The sequence below is a fragment of the Mastomys coucha genome, unplaced genomic scaffold, assembly GCF_008632895.1.
Source record: "Mastomys coucha isolate ucsf_1 unplaced genomic scaffold, UCSF_Mcou_1 pScaffold22, whole genome shotgun sequence".
Taxonomy (NCBI): domain Eukaryota; kingdom Metazoa; phylum Chordata; class Mammalia; order Rodentia; family Muridae; genus Mastomys; species Mastomys coucha.
In genome coordinates, this window is record NW_022196905.1 from 158,021,158 (window position 1) to 158,029,834 (window position 8,677).

At 45.4% G+C, this 8,677-nt stretch overlaps 1 protein-coding gene and 1 long non-coding RNA gene across 5 annotated transcripts in view; one reads left to right on the forward strand and one right to left on the reverse strand.

Annotated features, from left to right (window-relative positions):
* Positions 1 to 8,677, forward strand: part of Dlgap2 (DLG associated protein 2) — a 663,305-nt gene that overhangs the window by 497,758 nt on the left and 156,870 nt on the right. The window lies entirely within an intron of this gene.
* Positions 1 to 8,677, reverse strand: part of LOC116068959 — a 54,960-nt gene that overhangs the window by 34,256 nt on the left and 12,027 nt on the right. The window contains exon 3 of one of the 2 annotated variants that reach the window (XR_004109774.1): positions 3,396 to 3,649. The exons of the other annotated variant lie outside the window; for it this stretch is intronic. This is a non-coding gene — a long non-coding RNA (uncharacterized LOC116068959). Of the gene's footprint in view, positions 1 to 3,395; positions 3,650 to 8,677 lie in introns of those variants that run through there. 2 annotated transcript variants of the gene reach the window in all.

Consider the following 8,677-nt stretch of genomic DNA (forward strand, 5'->3'; position numbering starts at 1 on the left):
CCTCCCTCCCTCCCTCTCCCCCTCCCCTCCCTTTACCCCTTCTCTCCCTCTCTCTACCTCCCTCCCTTTCCCCCTCCCCTCCCCATCTTTCTGTGTACAGACATATATATATATATGGAGGGCTGCAGGAGACAACCTCAGTATCACTTCTCAGGTACTCTACACCTTTTTTTTTTTTTTTTTGAGACAAGATTTCTTCACTGCCTTGAAACTCACCCAGGAGGCTAAACTGAGATTTCCCAAAAACTCTGCCTCCCCAGTGCTGGGCCTATAAGCCAGAGACTGGCTTGGCATTTTTACATGGGTTTTGGAATTGAACTGAGTCCCTTGTTCTTACAAGGCAAGCACTTTACTGGCCTAGCTGTCTCTCCAAGCATTCTGATTTGACTGGCCTAGCTGTCTCTCCAGCATTCTGATTTGACTGGCCTAGCTGTCTCTCCAGCATTCTGATTTGACTGGCCTAGCTGTCTCTCCAGCATTCTGATTTGACTGGCCTAGCTGTCTCTCCAGCATTCTGATTTGACTGGCCTAGCTGTCTCTCCAGCATTCTGATTTTGCCTTTTTCTTTTCTTTTGCTTTTTTTTTTTTTTCCAAGACAAGGTCTCGCTAGTAGCATTTCCTGGTCTTGAACTCACTATATAGACTAGGCTAGCCTTGAGCCCATAGATATCTGCCCGCCTGTATCCCCCATGCTCTGATCTTTTAAACTAAGATTTCCTTCCATCTCCATGAACCTCTGTTCTACATCCCCACCCCACTCCTACCCCTGCCTTGTGGCTCCACTCAACAAAACATCCTCTAGACATTCCTATCTTTGAGGAAGCTTTCTCTCTCTCTTTCTTTCTCTCTCTCTCTTTCTCTCTCTCATGGAGCTTTCTCCTTTATGAACATTCTGACTCAGAAACATTTCTTCAATGTATACCAGCCATCAGCCACACTATTATTCTTGGACCATCTGTCCAAAGTACCAACTGAGTTGTCCCAAGTCACCTGCCTGCAACAACTGAGATGTCCCAAGTCACCTGTCTGCAGAAGCAACAAACATCATTCTTCTACCATCTGTTCTGAGGGCAGCAGATCATAAGCAAATAACTGACATTTAGTTCCTTGTGGTTAAGCATATGGGTTAATGTGGGTCCACACACTCAGAGCCCATGTGAAATTAGATGATATGGATGGAATAATTTAAAATATTGGAAAGAACAAATACTGCCAAATGAAATTCCTACCCAAGACTGTCCCACACTCCTCTGCTTATTGGAGTCCCAGTCAGTCCTCACTTGCAGGCTGGTCGGCGATCATGCTGGTAAGATTCCAGGAGTCACCTCTGCCACTGCTTCTGGGGTTAGGCTAGATTTCAGGAGTCACTTCTGCCACTGCTTCTGGGGTTAGCCTAGATTCCAGGAGTCACCTCTGTCACTGCTTCTGGGGTTGGCCTAGATTCCAGGAGTCACCTCTGCCACTGCTTCTGGGGTTAGCCTAGGTTGCTGGGCTTCTTCTAATCTTTCAGGTGAACTTTAGGGCCCACCTTGTTATTTCTCTTAAGCTCATCTTTACTATAATCAACATGAGTTAAGCCATCAGTTAGAATGAAAGTCTATTTGAATGTGTCCTGGGCAGATAGTAACTACACTGGGAATGTAATACTGTTTGGAAACGAGAATCTTTGAGGCTGGCTCTGTCTCTGGCCAAGTTCTAAGTGAACCCCCCGTGTTGTTCTGCAAATTGCTACAAATGTACAGCAGTGGCCTAAGGCATTTTGGGTAAGAAGTTTAGCTCATGGGGCCTGAAATGCTGTTTACTGGATCTGTTCTCTGCTCTAACCCCAGCGCTTCAGTTACGCATTTACATAAGAGCCATTCATTTGGGCCTTTCCTCTCACTGAGCATCTTCCATCTTCTCTGAACTGTTACTCAGGGGGCAGCAGTGTGTGTTACAGAATGCGAGGAGTGTGCTGTGCAGGGATGGCATAGATACCTGGCAGTCCTGATGATTTCTGTCAGTTGCCCCTGGATGATTAAGCCTCTCTTTTTCCAGTGGTGGTCAGTGCTCACATACCTCTTGCTCCTCGGGGTGATTGTTACTGGGCATATATCTTCATGATGTACATGGTGCTGAGTTAGCCTTCCCAAACAAAGCCTATGTCGTTATGCCTGGTCATTCAGGAATACTTCATAAGACATAGCTTAGCTTAATCTTTAGTGGCAGTTGTTCAGAAGGGAGTGGATGGAAGGAGGGTGCAGGTCTTGGTTCAGGTGCCATAGGGAGCAGGTTCCAGCTCAGTAGAAGGAGGGGTCTGCAGGGACCAGAAACAAGCATGTCCTGGCACAGCACGTGCATTTTCAGTCACATGCGAGTCATAGAGAACAATTTCTGGAAACACATAATTGCATGAGATCGTCTGGGCGGAACCAGGGAAACTTGACCAGACAGGTTCTGTGGGGCACACAAAGAAAACAGTAGCACGAAGGAACTGAATTGGAGCAAATGAGTACTGTTCAGACCACAGAGCCCAAAGGATCTGAGAGGATTGTCTCCGTGACCTTTAAAAGAAAGAGACCACAGGTCTCAGAGCCAGTCAAAGTCAAGATGAAATCCATTCCAAACCTAACGGAGCTCCCTAAACCAATTCAGCATCAGGTCACGCAGAGAAGGACGTGTACCCTGAGAAATGGCAGAAGATGGGTGTCTACTGCTGAAGAAAACGGTCTTCTTGATGGTGAAATGGCTTCTATGTACTTAGACATGCGGATGCTTTATCCTCAAAAATCCAGCAGGGTTTGTCTACCACACAGCAGCTGCGGATGAACTGTAAACAGATGTAGGAAAGTTGGGCCCATCCCTAAAGGAAGATGAACAGCTCCTGCTTGGTAGAGGAGCTAACTCGCCAAGAGAAGTGTCGCCTTTTCTTCTGATTTTCCAAAGAGTTGGCAGTGGAATTCTCTTTCATTTTGATAAGTCACCAGTTTCTGTCTCCCATATCATTCTTGTTATCAAGCCTCAGTTAGCCGAGCAGCAGGAAAAAAACACTTGCTGTCAAGATGATCCTTTCCCAGGGTCTCAGCAGCGGCTTCCTGTGGTCCGTGCTGGCTGTTAATTTTTTGGTATCTGCGCTTTGCAATAAAGTCATATGAATAGCAAGCAGAATTTTAGCGTGGAAACCTTTCTTCAGATAGAAGTTAGGAATGCTATAATTATTTGTCCCAGTAAGATTTATTATGAAGTATCTCAGTTGTTTATCTAAATCGAGCTATGCTAGCATGACTCTAATTTTCTTAAGAGCCGTGTTCCTGCTTTAACTCTTTTACATATATTAGTGCTCACAAGCATGCTATCAGATATGTACCGTGATCCCACCAGGACATGATGACAGTGTACAGAATTGAACCCAGCAGTTGACTGCAGGGACCGAGTCCCTCATCAAGGTGTCACCTTTAATGAAATAGAGGCTGCCTTTCTTTCCCCATCACCTAAAAAATGAATTTGCTCATGTTTCCTTGTGATTCGGAGAGGATAGGTGACGAGGACATCTGGGGACTGAGAAGGATTCATCTTTGTTGCTCAGGATCATGTTTTTTACATAGCAGCAACTGTGCAAAGACTTTCAGGATCTATCCACACATATTTTGCATCAAGCAACAACTTAAACCTAGAAAGCAAAATAGTTTTTAAGCAAATATGTTTTAAAAAAAAAAACAGTTCATTTGACTGGTCCACTAAATCATTTATAAATAATTTTTTCAAGTACAGTTCACATTAACAAAATAGCAAGATAACAAAATAAAGTGAGAGGGGAAGGTGCCTTTCAGAGTTAGTTTTCACTGTCTGCCCCCATGCTGACGTGTAGTGACATTGCGCAAACAAGACTGGCCACTAACCAAGGCTGCGGCCTTGGGCTGGAATGGGAACGATGCTGCTGATTCTACCCAGGATAAAATGGCTTTTCTGAAAAACCTTGTGGGCAAAGTGAGCAGCAGATGATGCTCTGCTGGATATTATTTTCAAAGGTAGTTAATTTTCAGATGATTCATGAAGCAACATCTGATTCACTGGGTACCCTGGAAACACAGCTGCTGCCAGGGTCCACAGGGTTGGCTTGTCTGTGACCTATGCTGACCATTGCTTTCTTGGGCCACAGACTTGGGGGTGGAAGGGTTCCAGTGTGTCCCCACAATCGCCTTCTTCAATATGTCTCCCAGCTCATATACTTAATGAGCGTGTCCCTGCTCTCATACACCAGCAAGTGTGGCCCTGCACCCAATACCCTTCAGAAGTATATAGTATTTGGTTCCAGATAGGGCATCGATGACAGGCTAAAGAAATGGCTAGATTAGTAAATTGCTGAGGTTATTGGGGTTCATTACAGAAACTTGGGTCACTCAAAGGCATCTGTCATCTGAAATCTCAGTAGCATGGGTTCTGATTCACAAAAGCTGCATGTCTGGAGTTCTTTGTACAAGTTGCAGGCAGGTCAGACAATCAGAGTCCCTTCTCTTTCAGCAACTGTTACTATTTCTATAACTCTGAGAATGGATCTTGTGAATCCTGTAACTTTGAGGATATTCCTGTACCTTGTAAGTTTCGTTTATTCCATAGGCATTGCATCTTCCTTTTTTCTTTTCTTTTCTCTTCTGTTCTTTTCTTTTCAAGCATCCCTCTTTCCTTTAGGAAAGAATGTTTCAATTAAGAAGAAATACATACTACCTCTCCAGTGTGTCCATTAACACTCTGTGACCAACCAGGGCATCAGCAGGGTCTTCAACAAGCACAGCTGCCTTATGGGAATCTTTGAAGGGGGTGTCTTCGGTTCACTTAAAGCCTCTTGAACAGCTGAAGGAATCCGGCTGTATAGAGAACTGGAACTTTTCAATGGGGCCATCAGCTTTAGAAGTGTTTTTCTAGAGCTTTTGTGGGCATCAGGAAGAGGACTAGAAACAGCCAAGACCCCAGTACGTTCATATGCTCTCCCAGATGGGGATCTTCCGGCTCCCATGCAGAGATGCACGTGTCCTGTACTGTGCACTGCTTGCTCTGCAGGCTCAGCCACTAGGAAGGAGCTTGGAGCAAAGAGATCTCAGGGTTTGGACTTGGGAATCCTTGGAAAAAAAAAAACCAGTCTCCTTGGGCTAGCCTACAAGTGAGTGTGACATGGGACTTTCAACATTCTCTGGGAAGAGATCCTAGATTGAAGGGGATGGCAAATTTGAAAGGAAGAACAAAGAAATGGTCCTAAAACCAACTGAGATAGCAACCAGAGCTGGTTGAGATGAAGGATCTAGGGTGCTATGCCAAATATCTGGGGGACCAGAAATATGTGAACAACAGCGAACTAGCTCAACAACAGGGATGACTTACCAATGGCTCTGTCTTAGTCAGTGTTTTATCACTGTGAAGAGACACCATAACCATGGCAACTGGTATAAAGGAAAACATTTGATTGAGGCTGGCTTACAGTTTCAGAGGTTCAGTTCATTGTCATCATAGCAGCATGCAGGCAGACATGGTGCTGTAGAAGGAGCTGAGAGTTCTACATCTTGATCCACAGGCAGTAGAAAGAGACTATGTTCTACATTGGGCCTAACTTTATCATGAGATCTCAAAGCTTCCCCTCACAATGACACACTTCCTTCAACAAGGCCACACCTCCTAATAGTGCCATTCCCTATGGGCCAAGCATTCAAATATATGAGTTTTTAGGAGGCATTCCTATTTAAACCACCATGTTCTCTTTGCAGTATTACCTCTGTGTGAATGCCCTAGCCCAACAGAACAGACCTCATGAGTTCCTGAACAAAAGAAACTTGGCTCATGCTTATTCCAAAACAAACATTAAAAATGGGATCTACAGAGCCTCCTTGTGGAAAGCACTTTATAAGGAAAAGGAAACTTGGAAGCCTAGGGGATGGCACTGCAGGGTACCCACAAGGTTCTTCTGTGGAGCCCTAATCCAGAGCTCATCATCAAGATCTATTGATAAGGATGTAGAACAACCATACAGCACCCAGAGGAGGTGCCCTACCTGGAACCACCAGGGTAAATAAGACTGGCTGAGATGGTCACTGTGGGCTAGGCCAGGACTTCTAGCCAGAATGGCCAGATTATCCAACATTCATGCTTATAAACTATAATGGAAGATCTAGGGAATATCCAGCTAACTCGAACCTCTTGTAACATTCATGGAGATGGTATCTTCTAGATCTTCCCATGACTTCTGCATGCTCATTTCCCTGAGTCCCTGGCTGTGTCCACATGTTCAACTGGAGGGAATCAGATCTGTTCTCCTGTCAGCTCTCTGTACACCCCTCTCAGCCCACCACGACTACAGCATCAGATGCAATCTGACATGTTCATGAGAATGGATACACTGAGGGTGAAAATCAGACGTTAATGCCAGGCATCTTCATGGCCCAGTTCACCGAGCTGTAGAGAATTGTGTGGACATTCAGGAGCATGCTTTGACAGGAAGGCCCAGAAATGAGCTTGGAGCTGAAGATGCTTTCAATGTGCTGCCTGCCGTTTTGCTGTGAAATTATTTCTGCATTCTTTCTTCTCATCTTACCAGATAATTATAAGCTTTTAGTATAATTTAGATGAGGTTGATTAGCCAGGCCTTCTCTTGCTATAAACTAAGTTAATGAATTGCAGAGATACATATATAGTTTTTCCACCTTAGAGGCAGGGCAGGACTTATCATTATTGAAGTACAGAAGATGTTTTTGAAGAACAGTCATCCATATTCAGCATTCATGGAAAACCACCATAGAGATGTAGTTGTGAATGCCACGTATGAACAAGAAACAGAGACGTCACATGGCTATGCACTTTATTCAACAACATATAGTCTCATGCTGGGGGTGGCTAGCAAAATATTGAGACATCTGTAATCTCAGGTCTGTAAGCAAAGATGATGCAGTGTGGCAGCCACACATGCCCCACCCTCCTCAGATCAGTTAAGCTGGAGCGCGCACACTTGAGAGATGACAGTGATCCAGAACATGGAGTTGCTTCCTAGGTGGGGGGCGGGGGGAGTCCTCTGAGGACTCAGGCACCCCAGGAAGTCCATCGAGGAGCCATGAGCATCTTCCTCACCTGCAGGCCGCATGCATGCACATCCTCCCAGGCTTCCCAAAGCAAAGGCCAGTCTGCCTTTTTGAGCTTTCCCTTTGAAAGGGACTTCATAAGTCATCTGCACCTTGCGATGTTGTTTGGAGTCCTGTCTGTTAATCGCCAGCCACTCTGCCAGGGCCCATTGTGTGTTTCTCTCAGCCCGAAACCTCTGACAGGAGTAATACTGTTCAGCTTCCCAGATAAGGGGCAACTCAAGTGGAAGTCACTTGAAACCTGCTTCAGCCTGCATTTGAGCAGTTCAAGCTGGCCAGTGCAGCAGATGGGAACTGTGCCAGTCATGGGAACACTCCATTAAGACACAGTGGCAGTGGGGCAGGGGGAGGGGAGGTCTCTGGGGAAATACCAGGCCACAGCTCCTGAAGAGATGGAGTGTCTGTTACTCAGCACTGTTGCCTGTGCTGGCTACAATGCGTGCTGCTTTCAGCTAGTTCCAGAAGGCAGCTACACTGAAGAGGACAGAGTCAAGGCAAAAGCTTCCTGCTCTGCACCTAGGAGACAGCAGCGCTGGGCACCGAATTGATTCCTTCGAGAGTAGTTCAGGGTCACCTGGGGGCACACTCTGACCTCTGACTCATAGGGGAGCAGAGATGGCAACACAGCTGAGTTTCTCTCTCGCATCTCTGAACATCTGAGAGACTCATGCCAAGTGCTTTGAAACTGCCAGGACACTTCACTGGCAAAAAAACATAAATTGCTGAACGAACAGAGACTGCCAAGGAAGCTGCCGACCATGTGGACACCACTGTGTGTGCCACGAGGTGACACTGTAATGTGTGCATGCCTGCATGCCTATGGCTGCCAAGCTCTGGGGTGCAGCTGGGCTCTGCCGCTGCCTGCGGTGTGGGGTGTGGTGCCTTCTGTCCCGGGTGTGGATGCATAAACAAGGAAGAGGCTGAAACAAATCGGGACCAGCCAGCCAGCCACCCCAGCACAGTACAATCATTTGAGGGGTGGGGGAGGGGGTTGCATTTAGGTCAAGAACCATACAATTTGTTCAACCAAATCGATCCAGAAACCAAGGACTTAAAAAATGAATCGCAGTTTTGTCGCTGCTGTAATAAAGCCTCCTATTTATTTGGTTTCCTGCGCTAAACCAACGCGTGATGTATTTAGAGAGAGAAGAATGATGGCCTGGGTGTGATTTGTCAATGAGTAATGGGTAACCAGTTTCATCTGTCAGTTTTTAACAAATGTTATTCGTTTTATTAATATCCAAAGTGAAATAGGTGAATAATGGAGGGGCCTGGGGATATAGATCAAAATTCAGGTTCTCAGCTCAGTCGTACTGAAAGTGGCCACTTACAAGGATTCAGGGCACAGAACAACCACAAATCATCTTTCTGAAGTTGGTTTCTTTTAGAAAATGAGAGCGAACCAGCAATACTTTAGCTGGTAGATATTTTAATCTAGAGATTTAATATAATGAATTCTGTATGTAATCGAGTGAGTTTCCTCAATTCTGTTTGGCTACCGAATGTGGATTTTTTATTAGATGTTTTCTTTATTTACAATATCTCCTTTCCTAGGTTCCCCTCCAAAAAAAAAAAAA